The sequence below is a fragment of the Carassius auratus genome, unplaced genomic scaffold (genome assembly GCF_003368295.1).
Source record: "Carassius auratus strain Wakin unplaced genomic scaffold, ASM336829v1 scaf_tig00039390, whole genome shotgun sequence".
In the NCBI taxonomy this organism is placed as follows: domain Eukaryota; kingdom Metazoa; phylum Chordata; class Actinopteri; order Cypriniformes; family Cyprinidae; genus Carassius; species Carassius auratus.
The window spans coordinates 60,001-72,500 of NW_020526508.1; the positions used below are offsets into that span (position 1 = coordinate 60,001).

Below are 12,500 nucleotides of genomic sequence, written 5' to 3' on the forward strand. Positions count from 1 at the left end.
TTGACTCTTTTTTTTTTTTTTTTTGCAAGATTATTATATAAATCGTGAAATTTTCCAAAATGTTTAAAGCACCTGGTATTCCCAGGCAGTCTCCCATCCATGTACTAACAGGCCCAAACCTGCTAATATTCAGAGATCGGGCATTGACTCTATTTTTTGGCAAAATTATTATATACTAAGTGAAAAGTTTCCAAAAAGCTTACAGCACCTGGTATTCCCAGGCGGTCTCCCATCCAAGTACTAACTAGGCCCAAACATGCTTAGCTTCGGAGAGCAGACGAGATCGGGCATAGCCAGGTTGGTATGGCCGTAAGCGAAGACTGCTGCAAAGAGAGGGTTATTTAAAGACCAGCCCATCTAATCGCCAGTACATTATATAAGTAGGAAAGAAAACCCAAAAGCTTAAAGCACCTGGTATTCCTAGGCAGTCTCTCATCCAAGTACTAACCAGACCTAAGCCTGGTAAGATTCAGAGATCGGGCATTGACTCTTTTTTTTTTTTTTTTTTTTTTTTTTTGCAAGATTATTATATAAATCGTGAAATTTTCCAAAAAGTTTAAAGCACCTGGTATTCCCAGGCAGTCTCCCATCCATGTACTAACCAGGCCCAAACCTGCTAATATTCAGAGATCGGGCATTGACTCTATTTTTTGGCAAAATTATTATATACTAAGTGAAAAGTTTCCAAAAAGCTTACAGCACCTGGTATTCCCAGGCGGTCTCCCATCCAAGTACTAACCAGGCCCAAACCTGCTTAGCTTCCGAGAGCAGACGAGATCGGGCATAACCAGGTTGGTATGGCCGTAAGCGAAGACTGCTGCAAAGATAGGGCTATTTAAAGACCAGCCCATCTAATCGTCAGTACATTATATAAGTAGGAAAGAAAACCCAAAAGCTTAAAGCACCTGGTATTCCTAGGCAGTCTCTCATCCAAGTACTAACCAGACCTAAACCTGCTAAGATTCAGAGATCGGGCATTGACTCTTTTTTTTTTTTTTTGCAAGATTATTATATAAATCGTGAAATTTTCCAAAATGTTTAAAGCACCTGGTATTCCCAGGCAGTCTCCCATCCATGTACTAACAGGCCCAAACCTGCTAATATTCAGAGATTGGGCATTGACTCTATTTTTTGGCAAAATTATTATATACTAAGTGAAAAGTTTCCAAAAAGCTTACAGCACCTGGTATTCCCAGGCGGTCTCCCATCCAAGTACTAACTAGGCCCAAACCTGCTTAGCTTCGGAGAGCAGACGAGATCGGGCATAGCCAGGTTGGTATGGCCGTAAGCGAAGACTGCTGCAAAGAGAGGGTTATTTAAAGACCAGCCCATCTAATCGCCAGTACATTATATAAGTAGGAAAGAAAACCCAAAAGCTTAAAGCACCTGGTATTCCTAGGCAGTCTCTCATCCAAGTACTAACCAGACCTAAGCCTGGTAAGATTCAGAGATCGGGCATTGACTCTTTTTTTTTTTTTTTTTTTTGCAAGATTATTATATAAATCGTGAAATTTTCCAAAAAGTTTAAAGCACCTGGTATTCCCAGGCAGTCTCCCATCCATGTACTAACCAGGCCCAAACCTGCTAATATTCAGAGATCGGGCATTGACTCTATTTTTTGGCAAAATTATTATATACTAAGTGAAAAGTTTCCAAAAAGCTTACAGCACCTGGTATTCCCAGGCGGTCTCCCATCCAAGTACTAACCAGGCCCAAACCTGCTTAGCTTCCGAGAGCAGACGAGATCGGGCATAACCAGGTTGGTATGGCCGTAAGCGAAGACTGCTGCAAAGAGAGGGCTATTTAAAGACCAGCCCATCTAATCGTCAGTACATTATATAAGTAGGAAAGAAAACCCAAAAGCTTAAAGCACCTGGTATTCCTAGGCAGTCTCTCATCCAAGTACTAACCAGGCCTAAACCTGCTAAGATTCAGAGATTGGGCATTGACTCTTTTTTTTTTTTTTTTGCAAGATTATTATATAAATCGTGAAATTTTCCAAAGAGTTTAAAGCACCTGGTATTCCCAGGCAGTCTCCCATCCATGTACTAACAGGCCCAAACCTGCTAATATTCAGAGATCGGGCATTGACTTTTTTTTTTTTTTTTTTTTTGCAAGATTATTATATAAATCGTGAAATTTTCCAAAAAGTTTAAAGCACCTGGTATTCCCAGGCAGTCTCCCATCCATGTACTAACCAGGCCCAAACCTGCTAATATTCAGAGATCGGGCATTGACTCTATTTTTTGGCAAAATTATTATATACTAAGTGAAAAGTTTCCAAAAAGCTTACAGCACCTGGTATTCCCAGGCGGTCTCCCATCCAAGTACTAACCAGGCCCAAACCTGCTTAGCTTCCGAGAGCAGACGAGATCGGGCATAACCAGGTTGGTATGGCCGTAAGCGAAGACTGCTGCAAAGAGAGGGCTATTTAAAGACCAGCCCATCTAATCGTCAGTACATTATATAAGTAGGAAAGAAAACCCAAAAGCTTAAAGCACCTGGTATTCCTAGGCAGTCTCTCATCCAAGTACTAACCAGACCTAAACCTGCTAAGATTCAGAGATTGGGCATTGACTCTTTTTTTTTTTTTTTTGCAAGATTATTATATAAGTCGTGAAATTTTCCAAAGAGTTTAAAGCACCTGGTATTCCCAGGCAGTCTCCCATCCATGTACTAACAGGCCCAAACCTGCTAATATTCAGAGATCGGGCATTGACTTTTTTTTTTTTTTTTTTTTTTTTTGCAAGATTATTATATAAGTCGTGAAATTTTCCAAAAAGTTTAAAGCACCTGGTTTTCCCAGGCAGTCTCCCATCCATGTAGTAACCAGTCCCAAACCTGCTAATATTCAGAGATCGGCATTGACTATTTTTTGGCAAAATTATTATATACTAAGTGTAAAGTTTCCAAAAAGCTTACAGCACCTGGTATTCCCAGGCGGTCTCCCATCCAAGTACTAACCAGGCCCAAACCTGCTTAGCTTCGGAGAGCAGACGAGACCGGGCATAGCCAGATTGGTATGGCTGTAAGCGAAAAATGCTGCAAAGAGAGGGCTATTTAAAGAGCAGCCCATCTAATCGCCAGTATATTATATAAGTAGGAAAGAAAACCCAAAAGCTTAAAACACCTGGTATTCCTAGGCAGTCTCTCATCCAAGTACTAACCAGACCTAAACCTGGTAAGATTCAGAGATCGGGCATTGACTCTTTTTTTTTTTTTTTTTTTGCAAGATTATTATATAAATCGTGAAATTTTCCAAAAAGTTTAAAGCACCTGGTATTCCCAGGCAGTCTCCCATCCATGTACTAACAGGCCCAAACCTGCTAATATTCAGAGATCGGGCATTGACTTTTTTTTTTTTTTTTTGGCAAGATTATTATATAAATCGTGAAATTTTTCAAAAAGTTTAAAGCACCTGGTATTCCCAGGCAGTCTCCCATCCATGTACTTACCAGGCCCAAACCTGCTAATATTCAGAGATCGGGCATTGACTCTATTTTTTGTCAAAATTATTATATACTAAGTGAAAAGTTTCCAAAAAGCTTACAGCACCTGGTATTCCCAGGCGGTCTCCCATCCAAGTACTAACCAGGCCCAAACCTGCTTAGCTTCCGAGAGCAGACGAGATCGGGCATAGCCAGGTTGGTATGGCCGTAAGCGAAGACTGCTGCAAAGAGAGGGCTATTTAAAGACCAGCCCATCTAATCGTCAGTACATTATATAAGTAGGAAAGAAAACCCAAAAGCTTAAAGCACCTGGTATTCCTAGGCAGTCTCTCATCCAAGTACTAACCAGACCTAAACCTGCTAAGATTCAGAGATCGGGCATTGACTCTTTTTTTTTTTTTTTTTTGCAAGATTATTATATAAATCGTGAAATTTTCCAAAATGTTTAAAGCACCTGGTATTCCCAGGCAGTCTCCCATCCATGTACTAACAGGCCCAAACCTGCTAATATTCAGAGATCGGGCATTGACTCTATTTTTTGGCAAAATTATTATATACTAAGTGAAAAGTTTCCAAAAAGCTTACAGCACCTGGTATTCCCAGGCGGTCTCCCATCCAAGTACTAACTAGGCCCAAACCTGCTTAGCTTCGGAGAGCAGACGAGATCGGGCATAGCCAGGTTGGTATGGCCGTAAGCGAAGACTGCTGCAAAGAGAGGGTTATTTAAAGACCAGCCCATCTAATCGCCAGTACATTATATAAGTAGGAAAGAAAACCCAAAAGCTTAAAGCACCTGGTATTCCTAGGCAGTCTCTCATCCAAGTACTAACCAGACCTAAGCCTGGTAAGATTCAGAGATCGGGCATTGACTCTTTTTTTTTTTTTTTTTTTTTTTTTGCAAGATTATTATATAAATCGTGAAATTTTCCAAAAAGTTTAAAGCACCTGGTATTCCCAGGCAGTCTCCCATCCATGTACTAACAGGCCCAAACCTGCTAATATTCAGAGATCGGGCATTGACTTTTTTTTTTTTTTTTTTGGCAAGATTATTATATAAATCGTGAAATTTTTCAAAAAGTTTAAAGCACCTGGTATTCCCAGGCAGTCTCCCATCCATGTACTTACCAGGCCCAAACCTGCTAATATTCAGAGATCGGGCATTGACTCTATTTTTTGTCAAAATTATTATATACTAAGTGAAAAGTTTCCAAAAAGCTTACAGCACCTGGTATTCCCAGGCGGTCTCCCATCCAAGTACTAACCAGGCCCAAACCTGCTTAGCTTCCGAGAGCAGACGAGATCGGGCATAGCCAGGTTGGTATGGCCGTAAGCGAAGACTGCTGCAAAGAGAGGGCTATTTAAAGACCAGCCCATCTAATCGTCAGTACATTATATAAGTAGGAAAGAAAACCCAAAAGCTTAAAGCACCTGGTATTCCTAGGCAGTCTCTCATCCAAGTACTAACCAGACCTAAACCTGCTAAGATTCAGAGATCGGGCATTGACTCTTTTTTTTTTTTTTTTTTGCAAGATTATTATATAAATCGTGAAATTTTCCAAAATGTTTAAAGCACCTGGTATTCCCAGGCAGTCTCCCATCCATGTACTAACAGGCCCAAACCTGCTAATATTCAGAGATCGGGCATTGACTCTATTTTTTGGCAAAATTATTATATACTAAGTGAAAAGTTTCCAAAAAGCTTACAGCACCTGGTATTCCCAGGCGGTCTCCCATCCAAGTACTAACTAGGCCCAAACCTGCTTAGCTTCGGAGAGCAGACGAGATCGGGCATAGCCAGGTTGGTATGGCCGTAAGCGAAGACTGCTGCAAAGAGAGGGTTATTTAAAGACCAGCCCATCTAATCGCCAGTACATTATATAAGTAGGAAAGAAAACCCAAAAGCTTAAAGCACCTGGTATTCCTAGGCAGTCTCTCATCCAAGTACTAACCAGACCTAAGCCTGGTAAGATTCAGAGATCGGGCATTGACTCTTTTTTTTTTTTTTTTTTTGCAAGATTATTATATAAATCGTGAAATTTTCCAAAAAGTTTAAAGCACCTGGTATTCCCAGGCAGTCTCCCATCCATGTACTAACCAGGCCCAAACCTGCTAATATTCAGAGATCGGGCATTGACTCTATTTTTTGGCAAAATTATTATATACTAAGTGAAAAGTTTCCAAAAAGCTTACAGCACCTGGTATTCCCAGGCGGTCTCCCATCCAAGTACTAACCAGGCCCAAACCTGCTTAGCTTCCGAGAGCAGACGAGATCGGGCATAACTTTTTTTTTTTTTTTTTTTTTTTTTTTTTTTTTTTTTTTTTTATTTAACTTATGGGATCAACAATACATATATCTTCCATACAACAATTTTGAATCAACATACAGAAACATCACTTCCTGGAGAAACAACATTATACTTTTCTAAAATGTGTCTTACATCTTTAGTAAAAATAGTATTAAACATTTCCATGTCATTCTTCCACTTAAAAAAATCATACAGGGTTTGTATGTAATTCTCAATTTCTGATTTAAAATACAGCCACAAATCCAAGACATAATTTTTGTTTTTTGCAATATTTCTCCTCTTCCATATGACCTTTTTTGCTAGAATTAAGAGTAAATTAATAACTTGTTTATTTTGACATTTATCGTTTAACCCCAACATAAGAGTTATATTCCAGCTAATTTCTTTAGTCGTTTTTCTTAAATCCCAAACTAACTTTTTTAAAACTCCAAAAAATTGACCCAATCCTTCACAAAGTAAAAACAGGTGTAAAATTCCTTCATCTTCTGTTTTACATACTTTACATATTGCATCTTGTTCCATTCCAATCTTACACAGCCTCATTTCAGTGAACATCACATTTTGTCTTATGAAATAATCCAAACATTCAAGATCTGTATCTAAAAACTTCCATCTCATATTCTTCCAAATGAGTCCTTCGTCAACTCCATTGAAGTGCCTTAACCAGAATTGGTTGGCAATAGGTTTTTTAAAAACAGAATTTACAAAAAAATGATAAAACATTTTCACAGTACATAAATTAAAAACCATCAATTTGTCCCCTCTTTTCAAAAACACATCCACTCTGTTTTCAGATTTTTCCTCATTCTGAATCTCCTCAACCCATTCTTTAGGTATTGCCTTCTTTACTTCTTCATATTGTTTTTTAAGAGTGTTTTCATTATATTCTTCTTTTGCTTCCTCCATAGCATCAATCAACACTTGTATGGGTAGAAACCCTTCTTTATACTCATATAACACATCCCTTACTTTTAAAAACCCTACTTCAATCCACTTCTTAAAATAAATCTCTTTTCCTTGTGAAACAATATTCTTATTTAAGAACAAAGGTTGGTTTAAAATCATTTCCCTTCCATGTGGTTTAAATTCAATTTCTGAGAGTAAAGAACTCCAAGCACTTAAAACTTCCTTATAGAAGTCTGGTATTCTCTGCATCATCCCATTCTTTAATTTCATCCATAAAATATTGTTTCCTATCTTCAAATTCCCACATATGTTTAAATAAAGTTCCATTGTTATTTTCCATTCACTTTTGTTTTCCTCATCCAAATACTTTTTGACTGTTTTGACTCTCATACTTTTTTTCTTTTGCTCAATATCTACTAGACCTAAACCTCCTTCTTCTACTGGACCAATTAGCGTGTTGTATGCAATTCTCGCAGGCTTTTTCTCCCATAAAAAATCCAAAATACATCTTTTTATCCTTTGTGCCGTCCAAAAAGGCATAGATGAAACAGACATAATATACCATATTTTGGACAACAATAAAACATTTACAATTAAAATCTTTCCTTTTAGATTTAAATTCCTGTATCTCCAAAATACTAATCTTCTTTCCATTGCTCCTATAATCTCTTCCCACATCTTATCTCTTGTATTTTTTTCCTCTTTTCCTAAAATTACACCTAAAATCTTCATTTCTTGTACTTCTTTGAAAGCAAAATTTTCTATTAAAACTGGTGATTTTCCGAATCTCATACAAACAGTTTTATCTTCATTTATTTTTGCTCCAGTGCCTTGACAAAATCTTCTCACTTCTTCCATAACTATTCCCACACTTCCAATATCTCTAACTATTACTGTCGTGTCATCAGCGTATTGAAATATTTTTTGTCCTTCTATTCCCCTCTCCAGTTCTATTCCCTGTATTCTTTCTTCTTTATTTATTACCATCCCCAAAGGTTCTGCTACCAAGGAGTATAACTGTGCCGATAGTGGACACCCTTGTCTTATTGAACGTGTAATTTTAAAAGGTTCTGTTAAAAAGCCATTGCATTTCACTTTTGTCATTGCTCCTCTGTATAAAATTGTTATCCATTTAATAAAATTAATTCCAAAACCAAAACGTTCTAAAATTGAAAATAAAAAACTATGTTCCACTCTGTCAAAAGCTTTTTCGAAATCAAGGCTGATTACATATCCACACTTATTTTCTTCTCTCATATAACCTATTAAGTCTCTTATACTACTTATTGTGTCTGCAATGTCTCTTCCATTTACCCCATATGACTGATTAGTCTTTATTATTGTAGGTAATACCTTCCTCATCCTATCAGCTAAGACTTTTGCTAAAATCTTTAAATCTGTATTTAGCATAGTAATTGGTCTAAAATTATTTAAAACTGTTTTATCCCCTTTTCCTTTATATATTATCTTCATTAGCCCCATTCCCATCATCTGATATAATTCACCTTTCTCAAAAACCTGATCATATACTTCTTTTAAAATTGTGCTTATTTTATCTTTAAAAGCCTTATAAAACTCACCTACCAGTCCATCTATTCCTGGACTTTTTCCTCCATTTAAAAGTTCTATAGCCCTCATTATCTCTTCTTTTTCTATTTCTTTTTCACAAAGTTTTTTATCTTCTTTTTCTACCTTGGCAGTAATTTGCTGTAATAAAAACTTTTTTTCCTCATCATTTATTTTATTTGTTCTAAAAAGGTCTTCATAGTAACATTTTATTTCTTTAAGGATTTCTTCTGTTCCCTTCACTGTTTTACCATCCTTCCTCTTTATTTCCTTCATTAGTTCTGCTTTTCCTTTACTTTTCTCCAAATTAAAGAAAAATTTTGTACACCTCTCTCCCTCAACAATGTATTTTGCTTTGCTTCTCATCATAGCTCCTTTACATTTTCCCTCCTCTATTTTCTTTAGTTTCTCTTCCAAGACTATTATTTTTTGTATATCTCCACTTCTCTTTTGTTGCTCTTCTCTTAATTCCATCCTTATCTCTTTTTCCTTTTTCCGTTTTACCCTCTGAACAGTTTTACTATATTTTATTGAAAATTTCTTTATTTCATATTTTACATTCTCCCACCATATTCTTTTATCCTCTACATACATCCCATCCTCTTTCTCTGTTTCTAATAATTTTTCTATTTCCAATTTATAACTTTCACTCTTTAAAAGCTCTGTGTTTAAAACCCATACTCCAGGTCCTCTCTCCTTTTTGTTAAAGTCTATCTTCAAAGAAACCATTTTATGATCACTCAAAACTGTATCTTTATAAAATATATCCTCAATAAAATAATCTAAATTTCTTGTACTTAAAATGTGATCAATCCGTGACTGACATAAAAAATTCCCTACAATTTGTTTTCTGGTAAACTCTCTTTTCTTTTCATTCCTCTCTCTCCACACATCCATTAAGTTATTTTCTTCCATTAGAGTTCTAAGTTCTTTTCTCCCCTCATCTGCTCTAAAAACCATCCCGTCTGCCAAATCTCTTTTACAAAAAACTGTATTGAAATCTCCTACCATCATTACTTTCTTCCACTTTTCTACCAAACCTCTTAATTCATTAAAAAAATCCTTTTTTTCTTTCACTTCATTTGGTGCATGCAAATTAAATATCACAAAGCATTCATCTTCATGTCTTATTTCAACTGCAATAGATTTTCCTTTCCCATCATCATATATTACTTTTACTTTCACATCTATACCTTTTCTTATTAAAATAGCAACCCCTCTTCCCATTCTTCCATCATCATTATTAAAAAATATTTCCCCAGCCCACCTCTTTTTAAAATCATCCATTACATCACCTCTCCAGTTTGTTTCTTGAAGTATTATTAAATCTTCATCTTTACACAATTCTTTAACCATTTCAAATTTTTCCCTGTTAAGTAAACCTCTTGCATTAAAAACAACAATACTTAATACCATAAAATAAGAAAATAAGTATTTAGGAATCACCATTGTTAACTTTCTTCTTCTTCCTCTTTTTCTTCTTCTAGGATCCTCAACACTTCAAATCTATTAACATTTTTCTTTATTTCCCTTTTAACAATTCTTTTCTTAGATGATTCTAAATTTGGTTTTACCTTTAAAGTCCTTCTTCTTACGAGTCTTCCCAAGTCCTTGCCACTCTTTTGATCCTCCAAATCACTTCCCACTCCAATACCATATGTCATTTCCATATTTTGGCTGCTTTCTGATGCAGTAAACTTGTCTTTTGTATTTGTAACTCTGTCCGCTGGTGTCCATACTACTTTGTCAATGCTTTCATTTTCTTCAGATTTTTGTCCTTCATTTTCACTTGCCAGTTCCTTATCATTCTCCCTCTCTTCCTCCATTGCTGCCTCCTGTTGCTCCTCTCTTTCACTTCTTTCTTTTGTTTCTATAGCCTCCTTTAGTATCCGCCCATTTTCCTCTTGCTCCTCTTCTTCCTCTTCCTCTTCCTCTTCCTCTTCCTCTTCCTCTTCCTCTTCCTCTTCTCCGGTATTCATCCAGCATTCACATTTGTTCATAGTTTTAAAACAATCTGGGCACTTGACTGCTGTACAATCCCTTGCATAGTGACCTTGTTCCTCGCACTTGTGACATGTAAACTCTGGACAGTCCTTGAGGATGTGCTGTGGACTCATGCACAATCGACATGTTTTTACCTGTTGACTGTGTATAATCCTAAAATGTTGTGTTCCTTCTGCGGTCTCGAAGCGTGTACTGTAAGGTAATGAAGCCACTTCTCTCGGGAATTTTACCTTTACAAATCTGGTTCCATCCTCGATGTCCGTTCTCGGATAATATCTTCTCCTTATTTGTGATGTGGGGATTACTCTCCACCCTTCCAACTTGTCCAGAATGGCCGTATCTTCTAGGTAGACTGGTAAGTGCATAAAGGAGACCACATACTCCCTGTCTTGTAGCTTTTTAGTTTCACACTTTATTCCTTTAATTTCCAGTCCATTTAGAAGTTCATCACAAAGCTCTTCTTTTTCCAAAGTTACCTCATATAATCCATGTTGTTTTGGTCTTACAGCAAGGATTTTTCCTTCTCCCACCTTCTCTACTATGGATTTAATGATGTCTTCTACTCCTCCATTTTGTACCTCTGCTACATCAATGGTTATGGTTGCCTCCTTTAAATATACTCTTTGATTTTCAATTATATTTTTTCCACTTTCATCTCGCAAACCTTTTCTCAGTCCTTTATCCTGTTGTCTGCAAATTTCTGTGCCTTTATCCTTGCAGTTCCTTTTGTGTTCCTCCATTTTCTTTGATTGCTCTTTCCCCACACGAGAAAAACAAACAAAAAAGTCAAACAAACTAAAAATAAATACCTCCCAGACAGCTTAAAAGCTGCTGGTTAGCATTGAAACAAAAAACCAAACTTTCCAACTGTTATTTTGTTCACTCCAAACATAAATAAAACAAAAAACAAAACAAAAATGCAGAGAGCCTATCTCTCTGAATTGCTGCCACACTACTTCCTTAGTTGCACTCTAGCGCCCTCAGGTTGGTATGGCCGTAAGCGAAGACTGCTGCAAAGATAGGGCTATTTAAAGACCAGCCCATCTAATCGTCAGTACATTATATAAGTAGGAAAGAAAACCCAAAAGCTTAAAGCACCTGGTATTCCTAGGCAGTCTCTCATCCAAGTACTAACCAGACCTAAACCTGCTAAGATTCAGAGATCGGGCATTGACTCTTTTTTTTTTTTTTTTGCAAGATTATTATATAAATCGTGAAATTTTCCAAAGAGTTTAAAGCACCTGGTATTCCCAGGCAGTCTCCCATCCATGTACTAACAGGCCCAAACCTGCTAATATTCAGAGATCGGGCATTGACTTTTTTTTTTTTTTTTTTTTTTTTTTTGCAAGATTATTATATAAATCGTGAAATTTTCCAAAAAGTTTAAAGCACCTGGTATTCCCAGGCAGTCTCCCATCCATGTACTAACCAGGCCCAAACCTGCTAATATTCAGAGATCGGGCATTGACTCTATTTTTTGGCAAAATTATTATATACTAAGTGAAAAGTTTCCAAAAAGCTTACAGCACCTGGTATTCCCAGGCGGTCTCCCATCCAAGTACTAACCAGGCCCAAACCTGCTTAGCTTCCGAGAGCAGACGAGATCGGGCATAACCAGGTTGGTATGGCCGTAAGCGAAGACTGCTGCAAAGAGAGGGCTATTTAAAGACCAGCCCATCTAATCGTCAGTACATTATATAAGTAGGAAAGAAAACCCAAAAGCTTAAAGCACCTGGTATTCCTAGGCAGTCTCTCATCCAAGTACTAACCAGACCTAAACCTGCTAAGATTCAGAGATTGGGCATTGACTCTTTTTTTTTTTTTTTTTGCAAGATTATTATATAAATCGTGAAATTTTCCAAAGAGTTTAAAGCACCTGGTATTCCCAGGCAGTCTCCCATCCATGTACTAACAGGCCCAAACCTGCTAATATTCAGAGATCGGGCATTGACTTTTTTTTTTTTTTTTTTTTTTTTTTTTTGCAAGATTATTATATAAGTCGTGAAATTTTCCAAAAAGTTTAAAGCACCTGGTTTTCCCAGGCAGTCTCCCATCCATGTAGTAACCAGTCCCAAACCTGCTAATATTCAGAGATCGGCATTGACTATTTTTGGCAAAATTATTATATACTAAGTGTAAAGTTTCCAAAAAGCTTACAGCACCTGGTATTCCCAGGCGGTCTCCCATCCAAGTACTAACCAGGCCCAAACCTGCTTAGCTTCAGAGAGCAGACGAGACCGGGCATAGCCAGATTGGTATGGCTGTAAGC

General features: G+C 37.0%; 11 non-coding genes and 1 pseudogene across 11 annotated transcripts; all 12 read right to left on the reverse strand.

Annotated features, from left to right (window-relative positions):
- Positions 1-196: 196 nt before the first annotated feature.
- On the reverse strand, positions 197-315 carry LOC113083791 (uncharacterized; annotated as a pseudogene).
- A 375-nt stretch (positions 316-690) lies between these two features.
- On the reverse strand, positions 691-809 carry LOC113083804 (5S ribosomal RNA). Its single transcript, XR_003283420.1, has one exon. It is a non-coding gene; the product is annotated as a 5S ribosomal RNA (ribosomal RNA).
- A 362-nt stretch (positions 810-1,171) lies between these two features.
- On the reverse strand, positions 1,172-1,290 carry LOC113083770 (5S ribosomal RNA). Its single transcript, XR_003283397.1, has one exon. It is a non-coding gene; the product is annotated as a 5S ribosomal RNA (ribosomal RNA).
- Positions 1,291-1,658: 368 nt separating this feature from the next.
- On the reverse strand, positions 1,659-1,777 carry LOC113083805 (5S ribosomal RNA). The gene has a single exon (XR_003283421.1). It is a non-coding gene; the product is annotated as a 5S ribosomal RNA (ribosomal RNA).
- Positions 1,778-2,286: 509 nt separating this feature from the next.
- LOC113083806 (5S ribosomal RNA) lies at positions 2,287-2,405 on the reverse strand. Its single transcript, XR_003283422.1, has one exon. It is a non-coding gene; the product is annotated as a 5S ribosomal RNA (ribosomal RNA).
- A 510-nt stretch (positions 2,406-2,915) lies between these two features.
- Positions 2,916-3,034, reverse strand: LOC113083788 (5S ribosomal RNA). The gene has a single exon (XR_003283414.1). It is a non-coding gene; the product is annotated as a 5S ribosomal RNA (ribosomal RNA).
- A 509-nt stretch (positions 3,035-3,543) lies between these two features.
- LOC113083821 (5S ribosomal RNA) lies at positions 3,544-3,662 on the reverse strand. The gene has a single exon (XR_003283437.1). It is a non-coding gene; the product is annotated as a 5S ribosomal RNA (ribosomal RNA).
- A 365-nt stretch (positions 3,663-4,027) lies between these two features.
- On the reverse strand, positions 4,028-4,146 carry LOC113083771 (5S ribosomal RNA). Its single transcript, XR_003283398.1, has one exon. It is a non-coding gene; the product is annotated as a 5S ribosomal RNA (ribosomal RNA).
- Positions 4,147-4,662: 516 nt separating this feature from the next.
- Positions 4,663-4,781, reverse strand: LOC113083822 (5S ribosomal RNA). Its single transcript, XR_003283438.1, has one exon. It is a non-coding gene; the product is annotated as a 5S ribosomal RNA (ribosomal RNA).
- A 365-nt stretch (positions 4,782-5,146) lies between these two features.
- On the reverse strand, positions 5,147-5,265 carry LOC113083772 (5S ribosomal RNA). Its single transcript, XR_003283399.1, has one exon. It is a non-coding gene; the product is annotated as a 5S ribosomal RNA (ribosomal RNA).
- A 6,483-nt stretch (positions 5,266-11,748) lies between these two features.
- Positions 11,749-11,867, reverse strand: LOC113083807 (5S ribosomal RNA). The gene has a single exon (XR_003283423.1). It is a non-coding gene; the product is annotated as a 5S ribosomal RNA (ribosomal RNA).
- A 514-nt stretch (positions 11,868-12,381) lies between these two features.
- On the reverse strand, positions 12,382-12,500 carry LOC113083781 (5S ribosomal RNA). Its single transcript, XR_003283408.1, has one exon. It is a non-coding gene; the product is annotated as a 5S ribosomal RNA (ribosomal RNA).